The sequence below is a fragment of the Protopterus annectens genome, chromosome 2.part2 (genome assembly GCF_019279795.1).
Source record: "Protopterus annectens isolate FY-2018-M chromosome 2.part2, PAN1.0, whole genome shotgun sequence".
Lineage (NCBI taxonomy): Eukaryota > Metazoa > Chordata > Ceratodontiformes > Protopteridae > Protopterus > Protopterus annectens.
This window is the reverse complement of record NC_056730.1, coordinates 815988143-816013439: the sequence shown is the minus strand read 5'-3', so window position 1 is coordinate 816013439 and position 25297 is coordinate 815988143. Positions and strand designations below refer to the sequence as shown.

The 25297-nt window shown below is 44.6% G+C and overlaps 1 long non-coding RNA gene across 1 annotated transcript in view; it reads right to left on the bottom strand.

Moving 5' to 3' along the window:
- Positions 1 to 25297, bottom strand: part of LOC122795817 — a 108306-nt gene that overhangs the window by 47288 nt on the left and 35721 nt on the right. The window contains exon 3 of the long non-coding RNA XR_006363868.1: positions 2170 to 2408. This is a non-coding gene — a long non-coding RNA (uncharacterized LOC122795817). The remainder of the gene's footprint in view (positions 1 to 2169; positions 2409 to 25297) is intronic.

Genomic DNA, 25297 nt, shown 5'->3' with positions numbered 1-25297 from the left:
TGCTGGTTAACAGTAACAGTGCTGACAAATATCCAAAGTGTCTGAACATATAATCTGATTCTCCTGAATACTACCAACTGAAACAGTCTTTTCCTCTTGAATAGTATAGATATTTGACCTGACTTATGTACTCAGGCTTGAGTGTCTGTACTGTAAAGACCTTTTGCAAATTAGTCCAAAAACTAACTTAACTGATTCAACTGACCATGTCTGAAGTATATCCTAATAATACCAAAGCCATGTAATGTTTACATGCCTCTTTAGCCTTGGTTTCCAAGCCTTGTCTTGCATGTGCATCACAGTCTATTCTTTATCTAGCATTCTATTGCAAGTACAAATATCTTTCCCTTGAGAAAGGAACATTATGTAGCTTTCCCTGAAACTGTTATTTCTGTAGGCCCCATGCTTAGCCAGCAAGATTATTGTTTCCTTTCTATTGAACTGTCTTCCCTGAAACTGAATGTATACATGAAAACACAAGTCTGACTCTAATTTTCAGGCCTATTATTCTACCTTAATTTAGTATAGTGAACTCATTAAGAATACAGTGAAAACCCTCAGTCTAACAGCTCCCCCTGAGGTCCCTGACAAAAGTTTACAGGACATTCTTTTCAAGTTACCTTATACTGTAATCTGATTTGAATATACAGGCTTTATGCCACCTCACTCATAATCTGAAGATATGTCCAGATAGACAGTGATGTCCTTTATTGTCTCAAATGTACTATTAGTTTCAAATAGCTTTAACAGCTCCATATGCAGGAAATATACCTGCTCCAATGATTACCCCATTACCTAGATCCATAGTCTTTAGACTCTTCAAGTCTAAGTTGTGATGTATGTAAAATCTGCACATTATTCTGAAAATCAGTGATTTTTAATTCTGTGGTTTCTAAAACTGATTAGGCCAGGTAATTTTTTAATCATGCTGTTCCAGAAACAACATGAAGAAAATTCCATATACATCTTCAACTTGTCTCTGTGAGTCTCCAGTCAAGTTAGACAGATTGCGAGCTGTTAACCCTGCCTATGTTTCTTTCCTATTGCTGTATGCTGTAATGGTAAAATTACACTGACTATTGCCTGTTTTTTTACCTTATGAACTGGTGCCTTATTGTACCATGATGTCCCTCTCTTATAGCAAATGAAACCTTTTCTTCTGTTGTCCATAGATTTAAATTTTTAAACATTGTACTGTTTAGTCTATTTTTTATTATATAGCCTACCAAACATTACGGCTGTTTTCTGAAGAATAACTGAAATCGGAACTAGAGGGATACCTTTATAACTGATCTTGAAGCACAATTACCATATACTGTATTAACTTGTGTCTGTAAATTTTCAGCTAGATTTGTTAATAATTATATTTATCTTTCTAATTTTTATATGCTGTAATAGATGTCTGCCTTTTCATTTGTGTCTTAAATATCCTGTAAATATTTATGAGCTATAATAGTTTACTAAAAGCTGTGCTTTCTGTATTTCAGATCTATATTTTTGCATACTCTGTCAGTGTCCTTTTAACTTTATGTCTAATGTACAATAATCATGTAAAGTGCACTGTAATCTGTAAACTAATTAACACATTAAGCCTGCCCTGTTACTTCTTGAGTATATTAAATAACTGTTATCTACCTATTCTTTAGATAACTTATTTTAATAAGCTTGTTACAAATAATTGTGTCACTTTAACCTTAAAACTGAATGAATAATGTGATGTGCAATGTAGTAATACTGTTTACAAATAATTCTGTCACATTACCCTTAAACTAATGGCTGAATCATGTGAAGTGTGATGTAACTGCATATTTTAACTGAGTATGAATGTTATAGAATGAAATCTGACTGCAATGTACTATACTGAACTCATATGAATGCCATATTCTGAACCTTGACTTAAATTTACATTAAAGTGATACATATTTATACTGAGCATTTAAAATAGCTGTGTATATTCTGAAAACTAAACTAATACTAAAGGAATGTCGTTTGCCAGTGTTACCTGAACACAGATAAAAACAGCATAACTGAAATCTGGTAAATTTTATATTCTGGAAACTAAACTATTAGTACTTTTTTCTGTCAGTATTGTCTGAACAAAAATAAAAACATAAACTGAAAACTAACAATGTCATACAACGGTCTGAAAACATGAGAACATTTACATACTTGCTTTAACTCTAATTTACAGAAATGCATGTTTGTACGGAGACTTTCTGTAGATAGTTGACTTGTGCACCACAGCTCTTGCCAAGTTTAGGCCTTACTCTGCATTATCCCAGTCACTGCTAAGGTATTGGAGGCTGTTTTAGTGTCCTTTTCTTTGTCTTATGCCTTCCAAACCTTCTCCTTTCTATATCTTGAGCAACGCAGGGTGGCTGATGTTTTTGACTGTATTTAAAATCAACCTGGAAATAAAAAACAGTATCAGGTCCTTAAAATAATATTTATAGCTTTAATAATTATAAACTGATAGCATTGCCTGCTGCCCTGACTTTAGTTACATTTTCCTGCATGAAATAAACATATGCTGTTAATACATTCTTGTAAGTCTGTAAGCAAACTGATAATGCATTATAGTAAATTGAACTAATGTTACTAATAAATACATTCTTGCAAGTCTGTAACTGAACTAATAATGTACTACAGTGAAAGTGAAAAGCTGTAACTTTATTATTAAATCAAATGGAAACCTCATTGGCTTTGTTTTTACTGTCATAACCTGAAATGAAACTAAAGTAATAATCTAAGAATGTACTAATATTTTAACTTTTTTTTTTTCATTTCTGCACCTTTATAAAATTAATCTTAACTGTTGAACTTTCTGTGTTAACTTTCATGACTCTCAGGTCCTAACATACTGTTTTGTGTGTGAAACTCCACCCACTGTCTTAACATATCCCCGGATTCTCAAAAGCTTGCAAGGCATGTAAGATCGGTGCAGGAGCTCAAGCAAGCAATATGTCTGCCATGAGATCCAGGAACAGCCTGCAGGGGCTTGCACGAGCACTCCTGCACTAATCTTGCACGGACTAAGCCCTGGTATGCAAATCACCCCATTTGCAGGAGAAATCTATGCAAATGAGGTGATTTTGCAATCCAGGAAGCTTGCAACAGTCCATGCAGGACTAGTGTTATCTGCAGAAAGGTACTCGGTTAGTAACTGAGTAAATTTCTGCAAAATCCAAAATGGAGCTGTGACAGCTCCAAATAAAGGCTGCATATCATGTAGTAAGCATGCCGATGGCCAAGTATAAGGCCATTGACATTGCAAACATAAAAAAAAAATACAGAAATCAACTTTTTTTTTTAACCGATCTCAGCTGTTTAAGAGTAGGGCAGCGGCATGCAAACGGGATCGGGGGAAAATAACAAAATGAACTTAAATTAAGCATTCTAACTAAAATCAGTATTCTGCCATGCACGTCAATGACAGGTGCAAGACAACATGGCCAGTGAGTAGTGGTTGCTAAGGGGAGAGGCTCAGTGTGACACATGTAACTATGCATTAGCAGGCAATCCTATGCAAATGAGGGGAAGGATAGTGAATCCCAGTTTTCCCCAGCATGTCAGTCAGGTCCCAACAGTGTAAGAGTAGGAATAGCTTGGTGAAAGCTTAGGAGTTAGGTGACATCATGGAGGTGTGTGTCAGGCATACTGTAAGCGGATTGGAGCCCTGTGGCTAGCTCCTAACTTAGCACAGCTAAGCTAGGGGGTATGTCTAAACCTGCCTAGCACTCTTTACAAAGCCTAAGAGGGTGTGCACACTGCTCACTGGGTTTTACAGAAAGAATAAAGAAGTTAAACCAAGAAATAGCAGCAGTGTGCACATTTGAGCACTCTGCATGTTGTGCACATGGGCTTAAACAGGAAGGCAATGGGAATGGAAAACAGCAGTAGGAAGGTAATCAAGGAGAACTAGCTTAGCTGGCAGGTGAAATGTATCAGAATCAGCCAATTACATAGGCAGCAGACCAGCCCAGCCCAGAACACCACTATAAACTATGCAAACACCTTCCCTTCTGGTTTTTCCCACACTCTACACTATCGGTGTAAACAAGCAGGGAAATTTTAATACTTACAACAGCAAAATAATAGGGGCTGCAGTAGCTATCATACAACAACTTGTGGAGGAGGCTGAGGGTGGTGAGGATGTGAATGCTGTCGACCAACCCACAGTGAGGAGATGGAGAAGAGTATATAGACCCAGAGTAACCTACCAGGGGCTACATGAGCTGGAGATAGTGGAGTGCTATAGGGTGGATAGGAACCTCCTACAGCAAATTGTTGAGCTGTGCCGGCCATGCCTGACACACAGAGCTAACAGAGGGGAACCCATCCCAGTGGATACCAAGGCATGTGTAGGCCTATGAATACTAGTCACAGGTACCTTCCAAAGGCCAACTGGGGATATGATGGGGATTTCACAGGCATCAGCATCCAGGGTACTCCACCAGTTCTTGGATGCCATGTCAGCACGTCGGTGAGCACATATATTTCCCCAACACCCGTGAGGCATTGGCAAGCAATATGCAACTGTTCCACCAAATAGCAGACTACCCTGAGGTAGTGGGTGCTATAGCCTGCACGCACATAAGCATCAAAGCACCACCCAGTGAGCGGGGTAGGGTCTACATCAACCGCAAGGGCTTCCCCCCCATTAACTGCCAGGTCATGTGCGATGCCCAGGGCATAATAATGAATGTGTGTGCTGGCTGCCCTGGAAGCTATCATGATTCCCACATCTGGCATCTGATGCAGCTGTACCAGAGATTTGCCAATGGGGACATCCCTGATGGTCACCTAGTGGGGGATGCTGGATACGCACTGGAGCCGTGGCTGATGACAACCATCAGAAATGCACACACATCCGAACAAGAACTCAATAATGAGGAACATGCACAGACCAAAATTATAGTAGAGCATGTGTTTGGAATGCTGAAGTCACAGTTCTGGTGCCTGGATACATCCGGTGGAGCCTTGCAGTACTCACCAGCTACATGTTCCCAAATTGTCCTTATTTGTGCTATGCTACACAATATGATCCTGTGGAAAAAGCTTCCCCCAGTAGGCAGAAGGAGGCATGCCCAGTATGTCCTGGACTTGACAAAGAGGCAACGCATAGCACATACACTGACACAGGAGGGACCCAGTGAATAACACCTCTCTCTGACTTTCACATACAATAAAAGGGATGCCAAACATGAGACTACCTGTGCTTAACCATGTATAGGGAGTGTACTATGTGCATCCGACATAGGCAGCCCTGCAGCACCATCCTCAATACTGGGACACCCACAAGGTAAGTGACTCACACATGCCAGTCAGGGGGGTTCACATACCCAACAACAGTCACAGTCAGCAGGACAGGTGTAGACAAACACAAACAAAGGCTATGCTATGGCCTCTGAATGAGGCCTATGGGTAATCTCCCCAGGCCTACACAGACAGACTACAGCAGGTCAGGCAGTGGGATGTCAGTTCTGAAGGGCAGAATGTCAGTAACAAATATGTAGGTAATTAAAAGCTAAGATCTGTATTACACTGGTATGCCTCCAGTCAGCACGATAGGTAAGACTACACACTGAAATGGAGTACCCGACATACTAATACAGTCCTAGCAAATGTGTATAAGTGTCAGGTGTGCCCCCCCATCCTACATAGAATTGCAGTAACAGTCAGGGGTGCCCCTCCCAATCCTGTGTAGGAATGTAGAAATAGTCAGGTGTGCCCCCCATCCTACATAGAAATATAGTAACAGTCAGGTGTGCCCCCCCCACAATCCTGTGTAGAAATTTAGAAATAGTCAGGTGTGCCCCCCATCCTATGCAGAAATGTAGTAACATTCAATGCCAAATGATCGACGGATACCCTGCAGAGACAGCATGCTACCTGTAGGTGTACAACACAAAGGTCAGCAATGCAGAACAAACTACCTGGACTCGATCCACACATTCAATACAGATGGCCATACTGGGCATGCCCACACACTTAGAGAAATGAAGGCAATGTCAGTCAACAACATACTGAAAGCTCATACTAGGCATGCTCACACACTTAAACACATGAAGGCCATGTCTGCAAACACCAGTGGACCAGACATATCTGGAAGCCGCAGATGTTAGCACAGACACTCCTCAGTATGCACCACTCATGCTTTGCACACAGTGGATAGGAATACAGGCATATATGTAAGGACAACACACACAATAATAAGCCAAAGGTAGACATACATAGATGTGTGGAAGAGGGTGACTGTGACAAGGAGCCATCCAGGCCTGTCCCACCCAGCACACAGCCAAAAGGCCACAACCACACAAGGGTCAGATGCCACTCACTTCAGATACTAGCCACCGGTATCTGTCAGCATTACAGAGTATGTGGTGCACGTGCCAATGGTGCAACATGACTGTTCAAGGAAGCAGTTATCTAGCAGCTGTATACACGTACCTCTGAAATATGACCCAGGTTGTGCCCGCGTGTGGCATGTCAACCCCCAGATGAATGGGTTATGGCCCATGTACACACACTGCCCTCCCCATAGCCCCACTATGACAAGCATGCTGAGGCTATCCACTGTGAAATACACCTTTGGGAGAGTTTTAGCCCAGTAATCTCCGTGGCACATCCCATAACTGTGTACTGCTGTAATGTGATAAACTAGATAGGTAGGAGTTCTAACCTCAGCCTTGGCAACTTTGTGTGTGTGTGTGTGTGTGTGTGTGTGTGTGTGTGTGTGTGTGTGTGTGTGTGTGTGTGTGTGTGTGTGTGTGTGTCAGTAAACCTCTGTCTGTGTAGAGAGCAATGTTTTGTTAGGGTGGTCACACTCCCTACAATTGAAATGCTCTACTTTGGTAAGGCTGCTGATGCCATCCACCTAGAAATACATCTCTGGGAAAGCTGTATCCCAGTCATCTCCATACCATGTACCATAACTGTGTACTGCTATAGTGTGATATAATAGCTAGGTAGGAGTTTTAACCCCAGCCTTGGCAACTGTGTGTTTGCATGTTTGTCTGTGTACAGAGTTTTTAGGGTAGTCACACTCCCTACAATTGAAATTCTCTACTTTGGTAAGGCCACTGATGTCATCCACCTAGAAATACATCTTTGGGAATGCTGTATCCCAGCAGTCTCCATAGCACGTGCCGTAACTGTGTACTGCTGTAGTGTAAAATAGTTAGGAGTTCTAACCCCAGCCTTGGCAACAGTGCATGTGTGTATCAGTCTGCTTCTGTCTGTGTAGAAAGCAATGCTTTTTAGGGTAGTCACACCACTTACAATTTAAATGCTCTACTTTGGTAAGGCTGCTGATGTCATCCACCTAGAAATACACCTTTGGGGAGGATTTAGCCCAGTAATCCCCATAGCACATCTTATACCTCTACTGCTGTAGTATGATATATTAGTTAGATAGGTATTCTAATCCCAAACTTGGCAAGTGTGTGCGTCTGTCTCTCTATGTAGAGAGCAATGCTTTTTAGGGTAGTCACACTCCATACAATCCATATGCTCTACTTTGGCAAGAAAGATGTAGCCCAGTTATCTCCATAGTGCATACCATACCTGCGTACTGCTGTAGTGTCATATAGACCGCTTGTGAAATACACCTTTGGGGAAGGAGTTCTCCAGTAATCCCTGTGGTGTGTCCTGTAACAGCTCCATCCTGTAATGTGATATAGACCTCTGTTAGGGCTTCTATACCCACACATGTCAGTTGTGGATGTTTTGTGTGTGTTTCAATCTCTCTGTAGGGAGCAATGCATTTTAGGCTAGTCACACTCAGTACATGTCAAATGCCCTACTTTGGCAATCCTGCTGATGTCATTCATTGTGAAATATACCTAAGCTCACCAGTAATCCCCATGGTGTGTCCTATAACAGCTCCATGCTGTAGTGTACTATAGACCCCTGTTAAGGGTTCTATACCAACACATGTCAGTTGTGGATGTTTTGTGTGTGTTTTAATCTCTGTGTAGGGAGCAATGCATTTTAGGCTAGTCACACTCAGTACATGTTAAATGCCCTACTTTGGCAATCCTGCTGTAATTTATTGTGAAATACACCTTTGGGGAAGGAGCTCTCCAGTAATCCCCGTGGTGTGTCCTATAACAGCTCCATGCTGTAGTGTGATACAGACTTCTGTCAGGGGTACTAGACCCCCACATGTCGGTTGTGGATGTTTTGTGTGTGTTTCAATCTCTGTGTAGGGAGCAATGCATTTTAGACTAGTCACACACAGTACTTTGGCAATCCTGCTGATGTCATTCATTGTGAAATACACCTTTGGGGAAGGAGCTCTCTAGTAATCCCCATGGAGGGTCCTATAACAGCTCCATGATGTAGTGTGATATAGACCTCTGTTAGGGATTCTATACCCACACATGTTGGTTGTGGATGTTTTGTACGTGTTTCAATCTCTGTGTATGGAGCAATGTATTTTAGGCTAGTCACACTCAGTACATGTCAAATGGCCTGCTTTGGCAATCCTGCTGATGTCATCCAATGTGATATACACCTTTGGGGAAGGAGTACTCCAGTAATCTCTGCATGGTGTGTACTATAACTGCATAGTACTGTAGTGTAATAAACTAATTAGGTAGGGGTTCTACTCCCAGACATGACATATGTGTGTGTGTGTGTGTGTGTGTGTGTGTGTGTGTGTGTGTGTGTGTGTGTGTGTGTGTGTGTGTGTAACTCGTATCCTGTGTGGAGGTGGGTGTGAGTGTGTGACACCTGGGCCCAGTGTGAAGTGAGTTTTGCAAATTTCTTATATGGCGGCCCTAGTATATATCACAATATCCACTGTACAGGGATAACAGATGTGAAATAGCCGAGAGGCTGGGGTGCAAACCCATACCCATACATGTGACATCAAGGCCAGGCAATCACAGTTAGCAGCCCCAGTATTACCCAGAGTACACACTTAACCCATGTCTCATACACACACACACACACACACACACACACACACACACACACACACACACACACACACACACGCCGAGGCAACAGCCAATATGTGTGTAGTACACTGCATATTGGCAAATGATAGTAATGATGGAGTGATTGCAGTGGCCTACAGAGGGCATGGCACCCTGTCCATCTGTCCAATAGGCACATACATGCAGACAGTGCACCTTCCCCATGTTCCCCACTGAACATCTGTGGTGCCATCACATGTGACCCACAAAGGACATACCATGTCTGAAAACATGCCCTGTATGGACAGATGCCACTGACAACAGGGAATGCCATTAGCATGCTATCAATGTAGGTGCAGGGTTAACCTGCTGTCCATTACCAGTTCCTGCTACAGGTGGCCAAGACTGGCACATCTGATGATAATCTGTGTACACAACATGGTCCTGACACCCCAAGTACAGTTCTACATGTCACTGTACATGCATGTGGGAGGTGTGCACATCCCAGACACCGTCTATGTTATAGACTAAGGAACACATACATGGCAAGCAATGCACAGCATTGGCCACACGCAATAGTCACCCAGGTGACTGGATGGTGGATACAATGCCCACCTGTGTGGGCAAATGCAGAAACCACAATGCTGGGCCACAATGCAGACCATTGTCATGTGGCCTGATGCCAAGGTATACCCATCACCTAGCCTTGTATAGCCATCTGGCACAGTCAACCACCACATACCCTTGCAGAAATGCACCCATGCATGTCAGTACTGGCACCCTGTGTGTTTGTGTGCATGGTGTATGAAGCATATGATCACATCCACACTCACTACAACCCCCAGTGGCATACTGAAGCATGCTGTCTGATGTCAGACACCTCCCCATACCCTTTGCCCATATAACCTCCATGTGACCCATGTGGTGCATGTGATACCTGCACAGTGATGTGTTGTGGTAGTCCCACTACTGATGAGTTTTAATCCTGTCCCTGCCAAGTGTATCAATGTGTGTGTGTCCCTGTGAGAGTGTGGCTGTGTTGACAGTGGCACCAGTTCATGAGGACAGGCACGTGTATGTCACCTACCGTATAGCTACCATATCCCTGTTGCAGATGTCACTCACCATCACATATATGTTCTGAGGGCTCCACAACAGGTAACCCATGTGATGCATCCAATAACTGCACAAAACTGTGATAGCACTACATAGTCATCAGGGGTTTGATACCCTGTGCTGGTAGGTGTGTGACACAAACATGCTTAGATTTTACTCTCCCACCCCTCCCTAATTTGTCATTGCCTCTGTCTGCCTCTCTCACTCCCTTATTGGTGAATGTGGAGACCTACACCTGCCTTGCTTAGGCAGCAGCATGTGCATTTTAAGTGATGCTCATGATTAGCTGATGGCCTCTGCACGGATTTTAGCCCTCCCCTAGCTGATTGCATGTGGAACAGCTGTGGTAACATTCCCATAGCCAAGTGCATGGAAACACACTCCAGTATCTAGGAACATCATGTTGGTGTTGGGTCTTTCCATTCACTATGAGCAGGAATTTGATCTGTTGTTTGGCAAACAGCATCTCAGATGGATTGGGGATTTACATCTGACAACACACACTGTGGAAACAGGCCAACACACAGGAGGGGGATGTGCCTGACCTGACTACAGAGTGTAAGTGCTGCTATACTGCATTCGGAGTAATGTTGGTTTAACAGAGTGTGTACGGATATGGCTGTCCTGCATGTATTAATACCTGTCATGCCAGTTCTATTTTATGAGGACTCCCCATCTGTAGGGTCATCTGCAGACTGGGCAGTGTGTGGTGCCTTTGGTTTCATGTGTTATCCACATAGCATGTATCTGTGAACTGCAGAATGTAGTGTGAGGATTGCAGTTTGTAGATGTTATAGCCGGGACAGTTACTGACTTCATATCCCTCATAGGGCATATGTTGCGACAAACCCTGTTACAACAGTAAATGTAAGACGTTATCACAGCAACATGTCAATATTGGTCCTGTGTATGTACTTCCAGTCACAACTCTATCAACCTTTGTACATATGTCATGCATTAAGAGGTGCATTTGTGCTGTACACCATAATTAGTGCCATCATATCTGGTAACAAGCCAGTGAGATATCAGACTGCTACACATGTTATGTACAGTAGGTGTTATATTTGATGACATAACCTGGGCGTTCTGTGGTTTTTTGTACAGTACTGAGGTCTGTGTACTTATGGTGAATGTCAACAGTGTGTGTATTGTCAATATGTACCTTGGCCTGTGTACAGACTGTGATAGATGTCATCGTTCTAGGTCCCGTCCTATTTGATGTTACATGCTGCTCCACTGTATGTTACCGTATTGGCTTACATGTTTGTAGGGACATACACACACATCCCATATCACAGACGGGCATCAGGCCACACTGTGTAGTGGCCCAGTATACGTAGGGTTAGTGTGTGAGTGGCACATATGAGGATGGTGTTGAAGAGATAGTTCATATACTGAAATATTATGCTAGCTTACCATATGTGGCTGTGTTCACATTGGTTGTGGTTATGCACTTCCACACAGGTGTATCTTACCCTGTGCTGTGACATGCCTGTACAGCCTGCTATATATGCAGGTACATGTGCATTCCCCCATAGGAGGTGTAGGCCAGTGTTGAGCCAGTCTGCCTGTAGCCTGCACAGTCCTTTGTTACATACCTAGCAGCTTGTTGTACTTACCCAGTGAGATGTCATGTGCAGATGCTTGCCAGAAGTACTGCTGCCGGGCCTCCCTTAACAGTCATGTATGTCTGATGGAGTAGTGGGATATTGTACAGATGTATGTCAATATCTAGTGGGTAGTATGTGGCCATGGCACCTCTGTACCAGCAGTTATTATGTGTCAGGACAGACAGGGGTGTGTGAATGCATACTCTATGGGGGCAAATCTATACCAGTCGTTATGTGTTATACCCATCTACATGGTTGTTAACATCCATACTGTCAGGCTTGGTCCACATGTTCTGCACTAAGGGGTTCTGTGTATACCTCTGGACTGTACAGAGTGTGTCAGAATGCCCACATCTATTGGCCAATATCTCTGCTGTAGTTCACAGTTGCATTATGTGCTTGCAACGGTTCTGTACCATGATGTCCTTAGGGTGTCTGTCAGTAGCCAATGGCGCACATGTGAAAAGCAGATGTGACCTCTCACACACACCATGTCTGTGAAGACAATCCCTATTACAGTAGCAATAGTCTACTAATATACCTGCTATACATACCAACATTCCCTTACACTACGGAGTTGGGACTATAGGGGCTGAGGTAGGGCTACACCCCATGTTCAGGACGTATGGTGAATATATATGTATATATGATTATCCAGATATCTATATAGATAATTATACATGTACATATTGGCATATATAGATGGGTGTGTATATGTACATAGATATGCATATACACACCCAGATATATACATATACAGAGCATTATATGTCTACACATATACAGATAGTGATACATATGCACATATATGTATACCACACTGCCATTCTTGCCAGCAGTCCACTGCTGTTGTATCCACCACACATATGGTGGGGCTAGGGCCATATATGTGTGGGCTTCACCTACACAATACATGTGTGCCCATATGCACTCCAGAGGTCAGTGTATCTAACAGTGGTATATAGCCCTGTAGTACTGAGTCTAGGGGGGATACACCATACATAACCTAGGCTGTTACAAAATGTAGGGGTATCAGGGGTGGGCTGCCGTAAGGTATCTGGATGTACAGTACCATACATTTAACCTATCTTTGCATTGCTTACATAAAGTGGGTTACTGTAGGCCTACTGCCTCCTGCCATACAGACTGTTCTGTTTGCCAGTGTGCCTGTGATGGTGTCAGTTATGCCATGTTATGTATCAGTTACATCCCATCTGACCAACTGAAGTCTCTACCACCTAGTGATTGTGTACAGAGTGTAGATAGAGGCTGCTGGACTATACACTTGCATCACTTACTGCTGATTGTGTGGTAATTTGTGGCCCAGTCTGTCATTACTGTTGTACGATTTGAAGGGCTTGGCCTGGACAGCAACAGTTGTGGACCTTTCCAGACTACTGTATTAGTTTAACTGTTTCACAGTTGCATTACTCTGTTTATATGGATGTCAGTGTCTGAACAGCTATGACATGGCATATACATCTGTAATAGTACGCAAATAAAGGCATTCCATTTCTGCAAACCTGTGTGTGGTGTTTTATCCTATGACCTCTCTGTGGGTATATGTTGCAGGCAACATATGTCATTTGTATGGGTGGCTCATCCAGTGTCCAGTTGGTAGGGTGTTAACTGTAGGCATAGTGGTTGTTCCATTTTGTGTGCACCTACTACATGAGTATCTTCCTGTACATATCTCTGCGTATGTATGTGTAGTCACATGTATATCTATATATTATATATATATATATATATATATATATATATATATGTGTGTGTGTGTGTGTATATATATATATATATATATATATATATATATATATATATATATATATATATATATATATCTGTGCATGTATTTGTCTGTGTATATGTATCCTGAGGGTGTTGCTAGCTTCCACATTTTACATGTCCTATAGGAGCTAGACTGTACTGCATGATATGTTACCAATACCAGCCTGACATCATACAGGTGGGATGTAGTACTGTTAACATCTTGTGCCCATGATGTGTCAGGACCTGGTTCAACACTTGTGTATTGCGGGCAGACGTGTTTGGCTGTGGGGGGTGGGTATACCTATTCGTACAAGACGTATATTGTTTGGGGCCTCTCAACCCCATTAATGGTGCATGTGGACATGTATGATTTAGTTAATCTCCCATTGATATCTACACATGTATGTCCATATATACCTATATGGATATATATATATATATATATATATATATATATATATATATATATATATATATATATATATGCTTACATATATATAACTATGTCCGTATATACCTACATAGATTATATATCTGCTTACATATATGTAACTTGCTGTGTATATGTAGACATATAGGTGTAGACATATATATGTGTCGATGTAGGCATTTGCATGTATATATGTTCATACATATTTATATATGTATATATATTTATATATATATATATATATATATAGAGAGAGAGAGAGAGAGTGATATGTTGTATCTGTTTAGATATTAATATATTTACACACACACATACATCTAGATGTTGGTATACATTCTCTGTACTGTTGCATGACTGGGTTGGATTATAAGTTTCTGAAAACATCATTTTTATGTATATTTGGCATGGCTTAGTGGTAAATCACTTTGTCTATGGTGTGCAGGGTCCTGGGTTTGAGCCTTGTAGAGGCTGTTTATTTTGTTGTTGGGCAGAACACTGGCCATTGGATACAGAGTGATTAAGGCACTTTAAAGCAGTTGTAAGTGGATTTGTGCAGAGGTAAGCACTGCTAACTTCTGGTTACAGTTTCTTATACTCAGTTAGCTTCTAAATTGCTTAATATGTGTAGGCAGTGCTTACCCCCATGCAAACAGGCTTAGACCCACTTACTGCTGCTTAAAAGTGCTTACTCCCGCTTACCCCCATGCGAATTCTTTAAAAGAAAAGAAAAAAGGGTTGATAGGAAAGTGGTGAAAAAGGGGCACAAAGAGGGAAAGACAGTAGGGAAAATAGCTAGGGATGTGCAGGAAGGGTGTAGGGAAGGTCCATAGCTGCCCATTTCTTCTACAGCAACAGCTGTGCATATTCACTGAATTTGAAGGTAGATTTGGACACAAACCCCTGGGAGAGGGGTGAGAACAACAATAATAAGTTGTGCAGAGAATTAGACCAGATTACATGTGTCCAGTGGACAAGTGTGCGAAATGGACAGCTATGTAGGGGGCGAGATTTTTTTTTGTGGGAACAGATTGCCCTTTTTTTGTTTTTCAGGTGAGAGTGGGATGTTGGGGAGGGGTAGTAGGTATATTTGGGGAGGTAGGTTGGGTAGGTTAACAGACAAGACACACAAGACACATACAGGGGTGGTATATGACACGTGGGGGGTAAACACCTTGATGGGGAGGGGTGTTGGGATATCGGAAGCCCACAAGCCCCCTAGTGGTAATGGGCAGTCACCACTGCACCTTCACAGCCCTGAAGGTGGCTGTGCTGGGGGCTGAGCTGCAGAGCCAGGCTGACTCTCTAATTGTGACACACGGCCCTCGAGCTGGCGTAGAAGATCACCGACCTACTCGTTGATCTCTCTACACACCATGACCCCAATCTGGCAACGGGTGACAGGTGCCTGTCCGTGCCCACTCCCAGAGGGGGTGAGCCCCATCCCCTGAAGCGGTTCCACCCGAAGGTGGTGCAGGACCAACGAACAGGGAGGTGTGAGGTTGGGCCCCAGACATGCTGGAGCCCGGAGCCTGCCCGGTGCCTCGGCCAGCTGAGGTGGGACAGGTGGGTCCGCTGGGACTGGCCTTCCCAAGCATGCTATAGTACTTAGATTTCAACATCATATATGGGTTAGTAATAGTCAACACATTCCAGGGTTAGGTATAACAACATGCAGAGATATTCCCATTAACCCAGACACCAGATACGGAACAGTTGCATAGCAAACAAAACACATGCATATATGGGACCACAGTGGTAATAAGAACAGCATGTAGGTACGTTGATGGCACCATGCCAGCAATGTTGGAATAATTCAATATGGCATATGCATGAGAATCATTAAAATATTAACAAACAATTGGACAGTATCAGAGTTAGTAAATACCAGTTGGGGTTGGTATGTTGATTATTGTTGGAGATAAGGCGGGGGGAGAAAGATGTCAATTAACAAGTAATATATTCCTGTACTCTACATTACTTTCCTAGCCAGTGCTGTTATCTGAAACTTACAAGTCTTACTACACTACCCTATAGACCTCTATTTTACAATGATATGGCTGTCAACATCATTACACATGAACCGGTTTTACCTGCAGTATACACCTCTTACCTGGTATAGCTGTAGAGGGAATGTTTGTTAACACTGACTAACAGTTTGTACACATACTCCCAGATTCAGGGTTGATGTTTTGCACTATGCTATCAAACTCTTTCTGCACAGACTCTGGCCATGTGTTGACCACATGCTGGTGTGCCTGGACATATCTAGAATATTGCCCTCTTCCACCTTGACTGACCTGACACACACATATACATGCTTTCCTACACTATTATAGTATGTAGCACAGTGTGGGCAACAGTGACCAGTGATACTTTATTATTCAGAGAAACTGCAACACTCACAATCCCCTACAATACCAAGGTGGACAGTACCAGTACAGGTTATATTGGTCTGTATTTCTCAGCACAGTGTTCGTATCCAACGTACCTGTGGGAGCAATGTTTTTTAGCACTACCTGACTGTTGCCACACAAGGTTCCAGATTACACATTAGTATTATGCACATACATCTCACTCTGTTACTGTACACACTCTGGTCACAGCTTAACAACATGAGATTGTAGATAGGCCATACTTGAAATATTACTCTCCTAACAGTTTTGGGGGTTACTACAGTGACAGGTGTGTTTTCATGATTGTTGACAATCACTTGTATTCTCTGTTTGCTGGCTACACATCTGGGATCATCCCACAGACTTACCAGGAGGACAGGCAGCAGATATGGGTACATATACTGGACATTCTGGCCTCATGTGTACAGTTGTGGGGTATAAATTTGTATGCAGTCTAATTCTACTCACAGGATTCAGATTATGGCTGTGTCTGCTACAACTTAAAAACACTGCCCATTACAGTTGTGTCTGATATATTGATATTGCTGTACATCTCCAATCTGCTTTCTGTCTTATTAATCCCCTGTGCTTGTGCATTCTGACCTTGTATAACAACACTCTTATACAGTATTCCTAGACAGTTATATGTTGTAGGACAGTGTGGGTGACAGTGATGTATAATACCTCATTATTCAGAGCAACTGCATATCGTTCTTGTATTTCTGGGCACAGTGTTGGTATCTGACAGACCTGTGGGAGAAATGTTTATTAGCACTACCTGAATGTTCCCACACACAGTACCAGGTTCCACATTACTATTATGTACATACATCTCACTCTGTTACTGTACACACTCTGGTCACAGCTTAACAAGTTGGGGTGTAAATGGGACATAAGTGGCTTCTTAGTCATATAAGGTATTGGGGAGGTGCTAGTGTGCCAGGTTTGTTGTCATAGATGTGTGTCAATCAGTTGTATTTCCTGTTTGCTGCCTATACATCTGGGATCATCCCACTGATTTCCCAAGGGGACAGGCTGATAGGCATTAGATATGGGCCACTTTAATAGACATTCTGGACATATCTGTACAGTTGCGGGGTATGATTCTGTATACAGACTACCACTGGCAGGATTTGAACCGTGGCTATGTGTGCTAAAAACAACAGTTCACATCTCAGTTGTATGTGCTATTTATTTTTTGTTGTCTGCATTTTCCCTGTTTACTGTCTATGTATCTCTCAATTGTACTAAATGGCCTCTGGGGATTACACCTGTCATATACAGGTATTCCTACACATTCAATTTATGGTCCATGGTGTGGGTAACAGTGCATCTGAAGTAGGTAACTTCATTTGATCATCAACCTGTAGGTATCGGATCTGACCCGGATCCGAGCCGGCAGCTTTCCAAGCTAGAGATCCAAGCTCCTCCCCTTACCCATAATACCCTGCTACCTCCTTCCAATCCTCAGATCTTGTTTGCCGCGGCTTTGTCAGGCATGAGTTTCTCGAGCTCCTAGCGTTTACGCGATTTGTGAGTAGATTTTTCTCAAAATCTTTCTTAGTTTTTGGGTGTATGTGGATAGTATAATTTCTTAGTTTAAACCCCTGAGTTTTACCGTCCCCTCATAGTTTAAAGCTTAGAAGACTCCCTTTTCCTCTTAGGTGTTTGTGTGGGCGTGTGTGTGTTTTAGTTCAGAAATCATGGCCGAGGCCCCAAAGGCCATCTTTTCTAAGTGCACTGAGTGTGGCCATAAGCATTCCCCAGTGGATGGACACACTCAGTGCATCCTCTACCTGGAGGTACCGCATTTGTCATCAGGCTGCTAAATTTGCACAACCTTTAACCCCCGGGCCCTGAGGGATAGGAGGAATAAGCTGATTCTGGCGGGTCTCCTACCCACGGAGTCGGCTTCCTCCTCCTCTCCCTCAGTGGCTACAGCCACGGCTGCGGCTGTTTAGCCTGCTGTCCCCTCTCCCCTGGCTGGGACTCAACCTCCCACTTCTTTCCAGGGAGAGAGGGACTCTAAAAAGACAAGGGAGAGAGGAGAGAGAGAGAGAGATAGGGAGAAAGAGAGGCATAGAAGCCACAAGCGGCGGGCTGACTCGGCCCCCTTGGCCCTGCCTGCCAAGCTGCTCTCCTCACCCCAGAAGGTCTCCGGGCCTTCCTCCCCTCGGCTCCATTCTCCACACTTCTCACCAGAGCCAGAGGAGGAGGCCCGACCATCTTCAAGGTCATCGCGTCGGCCCTCCCAGCCAACTTCGGCAGCCTCCTCTAGGTCGACCCGTAGCCTCTACGACGCAGATATGGACCGGATGATGCATTGCTTTCTCCAAACCCAACTGCAGATGGGAGTGCTGCTGCCTCCCCCCCTCCGGGGAGAGTTCAGCCACACTTTTTGCCCCGATAGCTCCTTCTCTGATCCACTATCGGGTTTCGGAGCCTTCGGATCCTAGGAGTCTCGGAGTCAGGGAGTCGGCGCCGATGGTTATTGCTACCTCCCCGCCGGCCATGCCCTCGAGTTTGTCAGATCCACTTTTGGATCCGAGCTCTCAGGGCTGAGAGCCATGCATAGGATCCAAGGGGGCCAGTGTGTCTTCGGCTCCGTTTCGGTCGGAGCACACTTCCCTCTCGGGTCTGAGAGCTTTGGCTCCGACACCAATCCCCACGCCGGATCCGAGGGTGTTAACCACATAACCCAGAGAGATCGGTTCACCCTTGGCTTTCTACGTGGTGGAGGGGGTCCTCTCGAGAGGTTCGAGACCCCCTGCTCTGTCTTCAGATCCTGTCCCCACTCCCTGGCAGCTGGGCTTGTCTTCCATCATCCAGTCCTAGGGACAGCCTGCGTTGATGCCCCAGCCCGTTCCACTGGCAGAACATGACCCTGTTGGTGAGCCCTCCTCGGACAGTCCCACCGAGGAGGCCCCTCACAAACGTAAGTGTAAGAGGAGGCACTTGGACTCCCCTGAGCCCCTCATGGAGGACACCGATTTGGTGGAAGGGGAAGGTTCCCCCAGGTCACCTCCCAAGGACGTCTCCTTTGGAGACATTATGGAAATGCTTCACCTAAAGGGGGGGTGGTCAGACCAAAAATCTTCCTCGGACGAGTCGGTGTTCCTGGAGGCGTTCGATGCAGGCCCGTCTACCTCTTGGGTGTCCCCTCCAGCTGACCCCCTGGTTGACCTCATCACTACCAGGGCATGGAAGGAACTGGATACTGTAGAGCCAATCCCCAGGAGGCCACATAGGATCCTTAGTCCCCCTGTGGATAGGATGACTTGGAGTAAGAGTTCCCCAGTAGATGCCATGGTGGTGGCAGCAGCCGCCAAGAAGGAACTTGTACAGGATAGTTCCTCGATCCATCCCCCTGATAAGGAGTCCCGGACGATGGATTGTATCGGGAAGTGGATGTTTGCTTCAGCTACCTTTTCCATAACGGCGCTGAATTATTTGGCCCATGTAATTAGACTTCAGCAGGATCTGATGAAAGAATATGCTGAGTCTCCCCCTGAGTCCATGTCAGCCGAGGACAAACGGACTTTCTCGGCTCGCATGGCCACTCTGAAATCTGTTTCAAACACGTCTATGTGGCTACTTTCCCATGCCATGGAGGGGGCCGCTACAGCCAGTGGGTCTGGCATCATCCTAAGGCGTCATGTCTGGCTCCGGCTTTGTGACTTTGTGGAACCTTTCAAGGCATCCTTCACGAACGCACCCTTTGACGGTTCTACCCTGTTTGGAAAGACCGTCCGCAACACATTGGTTCAGAGCGAGAAAGATGGGAAGATGCTGTCTGCCGTTGGAGTCCGCTTCTCAGCTCCACAAAGGTCCTTTTCCAGGAACCAGAGAGGACAAAAGAAGATGTGGTTCCGGAAGTCTCAGCAGTCCCATTACGCTCTGGACCCTTCATCCTTCAGAGGCAGAGGGTGACAAGGTGGACGCCGGCCCAGAGGCAGAGGGGGGGGCGAAACATTTTGGGTCGTGGGAACCTTTTTCTGACCGACCCATGCAGCAACCCTGAGAGGTTGCCCGACTGCTCCTCTCTGGAGGCAGTCGGGGGGCATTTTTTGAAGCACTTGGCCCAATGGGAGTCCATCACAACAGATCACTGGGTGCTTCAAATAATATCCAGAGGTTACTCAATCCCCTTCATAAACCTGCCTCCTCAGTTGAGGTGCCTCCCCAATGTACCACCCAGTCAGAGGGAGGCTGCAGCTTTAGAGGTACAAAAGCTGCTAGAAAAAAGAGCCATCCAGCACGTCCCCCCAGGCCAATCCGGATTAGGCAGTTACTCCAGGTTCTTTTTGGTGCCAAAGAAGATGGGGGACTTAAAGCCGATCCTCAACCTTTCAACAATGAACCTCTTCACTGCCAAGGAGAAATTCCGGATGGTCACACTTCAATCCATTCTGCCCCTGCTGCAGGAAAAGAACTGGATGTGCTCCATAGACTTCAAGGATGCGTACTATCACATTCTCATGGACAGGCAATCCAGGAGGTTCCTCAACTTTTGGCTAGGGGCCAGTCATTACCAGTTCAGGGTCCTACCCTTCAGCCTCACCACAGCCCCCAGGGTGTTCACCAAGGTCATGGCAGTTGTAGCAGCCCACCTGAGACTTCAGGGAATACAGGTTTTTCCTTACCTAGACGACTGGTTCCTTACCGCCCCCACCAGGCATCTACTCTGCTTAGCCAGGGATTGCTTCCTACTTCTAGCATCCCAATTGGGGATCACCATAAACTTGAAGAAGTCATCCCTTCAACCAGTTCAAGTCTTGGAGTTCATAGGGGCCAGAATAGACACGCTTCAGACCAAGGCCTTCTTGACATCAGACAGACTTCGCAGTTTGACCTTACACATTTTAGCTCTTCTTCAGTCACCTGCCCCATCAGCGGAGTTAGCCCTGAGAGCTTTAGGGTCCATGGCAGCAGCAATCAATCTCACGCCCTTAGCTCGCTTGCACATGAGGATTCTCCAGTGGACTTTGCAGGTTCAGTGGTCCATCCTTCGCCACCCGTTGGACTTACCGATTCCTCTCAGCAGAGTTTGCAGAAATTCCCTCATGTGGTGGCTCCAATCTCAAGAGCTTCAGGAAAGTCGACTGTTTGTTATGCCGCAACCCCAAACCATGGTAACCACGGATGCTTCTCACCTTGGGAGGGGGTCATTATGCGGGCAGAACTGTCCAAGGTACATGGACTCAGACAGTGACCATTCTGCATATCAATGTCCTGGAGATGAGGGCAGTGCTTCTAGTGTTGCAAGCCCTTCATGCCTTTCTCCCCCCTGGGACTATTGGGATTCAGTCGGATAACATGTCAGTGGTCTGGTACATCAAAAAACAGGGGGGACCAGGTCTTACCCTCTTTGCTGAGAGGCCATGAGAGTTTGGGACTGGGCGATATCCACCAACCATTTCCTGTTAGCAATGCACATTCTGGGTCAGTCCAACATCCTAGCGGACAAACTGAGTCGAACTATCCTCTCACCTTATGAGTGGTCTCTGAATCCCTTAGTAGTGAAACAGATCTTCCGCAAGTGGGGTCAGCCTTGCTGTGATCTCTTTGCATCACCTTCCAACGCAAAGTGCAGCGAGTTTTTCACTCTAATCCCCCCTCCGGGGGAAAGCCCCAGAGATGGTCTAGTTCATGCTTGGCCACCCGGTCTTCTTTATGCTTATCCTCCTCTTCCGTTGATAACAAAATTCTTACAGAAAGCTCATCGGTTGGGGAACAAGATTATCCTCATAGCCCCATTCTGCCCTCGTCAAGCCTGGTTCCCGTGCCTACGGTCTCATCTTATAGCTCCTCTCTGGATCTTGGTTCCCATCCCAGATCTGATATCTCATCTTTTGGGATTGATACCCCCAAATCTGGTTGATCTCAAGCTCTCAGCTTGTTTGATCCAGTTCCACTAGTTGCTAGGACTTCCAGTATCTTGTCTGCAGTCAGATCTATCCTGGTAGCGGCGCATAAGCCTTCTACCAGAAAGGTTTACAATAGTAAATGGAAGCGGTTTTCCATTTGGGTGTCTCATAGGAATTTGGACCCTTTCACTGCTCCCATCCCAGCAGTGCTTGATTTCCTTTCTCATATTTTTCAGCAAGGGGCCAGTTCTTCTACTGTAAAGATTCAAATGGCTGCCATCTCCCATTTTCACTGGAGACAATCTCAATCCCCTCGCGTCCTCCAAGATTTGCAAGACCTTTCTGAAAGGTACATTCCTCTTGAGACCTCCTGCTAGGAACCCCTTCCCTCCATGGGATCTAACTTTGGTCATTCAGGCTCTGACTGGACCACCTTTTGAACCAGCAGCTTCTGTTAATTTGAAATTCTTGTTCTGGAAAACTGTCTTTTTGGTAGCTATTACCTCAGCTAGAAGGGTGTCAGAGCTTCAGGCCCTCTGTATTAAAGCCCCATATCTTGTTTTCCATAAGGACAGGGTCTCTCTCAGGACTAACCCATCCTTTCTACCTAAAGTGGCCTCCGAAGTGAACATCAATCAGTCCATTATCTCCCAGTTTTTTTCCCTAACTATCAAAACAAAGGGGAGTACAAACTTCATTTATTAGATGTTCATAGACAGTTTCATTTTTATTTACACAGAACAGCTGCATTCCACAAGTCTGATCAGCTCTTTGTTTCCTTTGCAAAACCCTTCTTGGGTAAGCCTGTGTCAATGGTGACTCTGGCCAGATGGATTTCGAATTGCATTCTGCTCACATACAAACTATCTGGCCTGCCAGAGCCTACAGGGGTTCATGCTCATTCTACCCGCTCTATGGCTACATTTGCTGCATTCTGGTCGAGAGTTTCCTTGGATGACATTTGCTTTGCAGCTACTTGGGCATCCTCTCATACCTTTATCTCTCACTATAAATTGGATTTAGTGTCTAGAGGAAGGGTGACTTTTGGCTCTGCAGTGCTCCGGAATATCCTTCCTTAAGGACCTCCCAAGTTTTTGGTAGCTGGAGACTCTGTCCCACAGGTTGATGATCAAATGAAGTTACATACTTCAGATAAAGAAGTTATGTACTCACCATAACGTTCCATCTGAGTAGGTAACTTCATTTGTCAGCAACCGACCCTCCCTCCTTCCCCCTAACCTGGTTCTTTGATTACCTGAACCCTAGGATGTTTTTTTCAGGTCATTTGTTAATCCTTAGGTTAGGATTCTTCAGATTGTTGTTTTGTCATTGTGAGGCTATATAGATGGGCAAACGGGATCTGAGGATTGGAAGGAGGTAGCAGGGTGTTATGGGTAAGGGGGAGGAGCTTGAAGCTCGGATCTCTAGCTTGGAAAGCTGTCGGCTCGGATCCGGGTCAGATCCAATACCCACAGGTTGTTGACAAATGAAGTTACCTACTCAGATGGAACGTTATGGTGAGTACATAACTTATTTTTAATACTACAGTACTATTGCATGACTGCAAATCTACATTACCATATGATACCAGAATATACACATGCAGTCCAACAGTTAGACCTATCTTGTCAGGATATTACACTTTTATTGCCATACAAACAATATGAGACTCTTCCTGCCATATTCTCTAGTGTATACAGTACTTGCCTTGAACAATACAGGTTTTATACTAGCAATTAATTTACTACTACTTTTATTTTTATTTCCTATGACAGTAAAAGCATGAGCATTACTGACCTGCCTCGCATCACAACAGTGCCAGGTGGCAGATCTGGGCCTCCTGGTTCACTGCCTGCTCCTTTGCAGCTGTAGGAGACATAAGAGGAATATTTAGCCATACCTATCTATGATATACCTGAGCTGGCACTTATTATACACATACTGGGATGATACTTACACATGGCTGGAACATCCCCTGATGCTCTAGCCTCTTGGAGCCACTCCTCCAAGAGGTCCCCCTTCCGCCGCTTCAGGTCAGCATAGTGGTGCCTGACCTGCTCACCAGTTTAGGGTATGTCAGTGGCACTGGTGAGATCACGGGTGAGACTGTCCCAGGCCTCTGCCTTATATTGGGAGCCCTGGTACTGGCCCTGCAGCAGCCTCTGTGCATGGTCTTTAACTAGGAGTCCTGCCATGACCTTGGACTCCTGGATGCACCAGTGCTGCACCCGGAAGCACACTCCTTCTCCCCTTACTGCCATAGTGCCTGCAAGGGGAAGCTACAACCAGTTATGGGGTTCTTATTACGTTATCGAATTGCTGAAACTTCGAAACTGTAAACACTGAATACAGTTAATCGAAGTTTCAGCAATTTGATCTAAAAAAAAAAGAAAAAAAAAAGGTCAACAGTTAAATAACTGTTGTAAGCAGGGGACAAGCCCCCCTGCACCCCCCCATACCCCCTGCTCTTTAAATATACCAACTCCGAGATCGCACTACAGTGCAGTAAAGGGAAATATTCCCTGTCCGCACTATAGTGCGATCTCGGAGTTGGTATATTTAAAGAGCAAGGGGTGTGGGGGGGTGCAGGGGTGCTTGCTTCCCTGCTTACAACAGTTGATTTATGTTTTTTGTTTTTTATTTTTTTTTTACGTATTCGAAATTATGAAACATTGAACATACAAGTTCGATCTTGTAGTGTTCGATGTTTCATGATTTCAATAATGTAATAGGAACCCCTAGTTATGGGTTATATTCCCATCTCTTGGATTTAAGTAGGGCCAATTTCCTGCACTTTTCTGTGATTGGCCAGTTTTGAAAAGGCTAAGCTATGGGCAAACCTGTTTATCTAAGGTTGGCATTGCTTAAAGGGGTATACCACTGGCCACAAAGAGTTAGCTAGTCTACACATTGCTCACACCTCGTAAGATGGCCTGTGCAATGCTTAGCATTGCCTACATTACACATTCATTATAATGCCTTTTTGGCATTGTGTTATTATTCATTACACCTTATATGTATGCCTAGTATCCCTAATTGATGTGTGCGTACACTCTGTGGGGTCCTTGTGTTTTACTGGGGACTTCGACATGCTATTATAATTACACCACACTTTTGGGCTTACTGCTGTACTCCAGTTCATATATTTATGTTATGTAGTGGGTTATGGCACATATGACTGTAT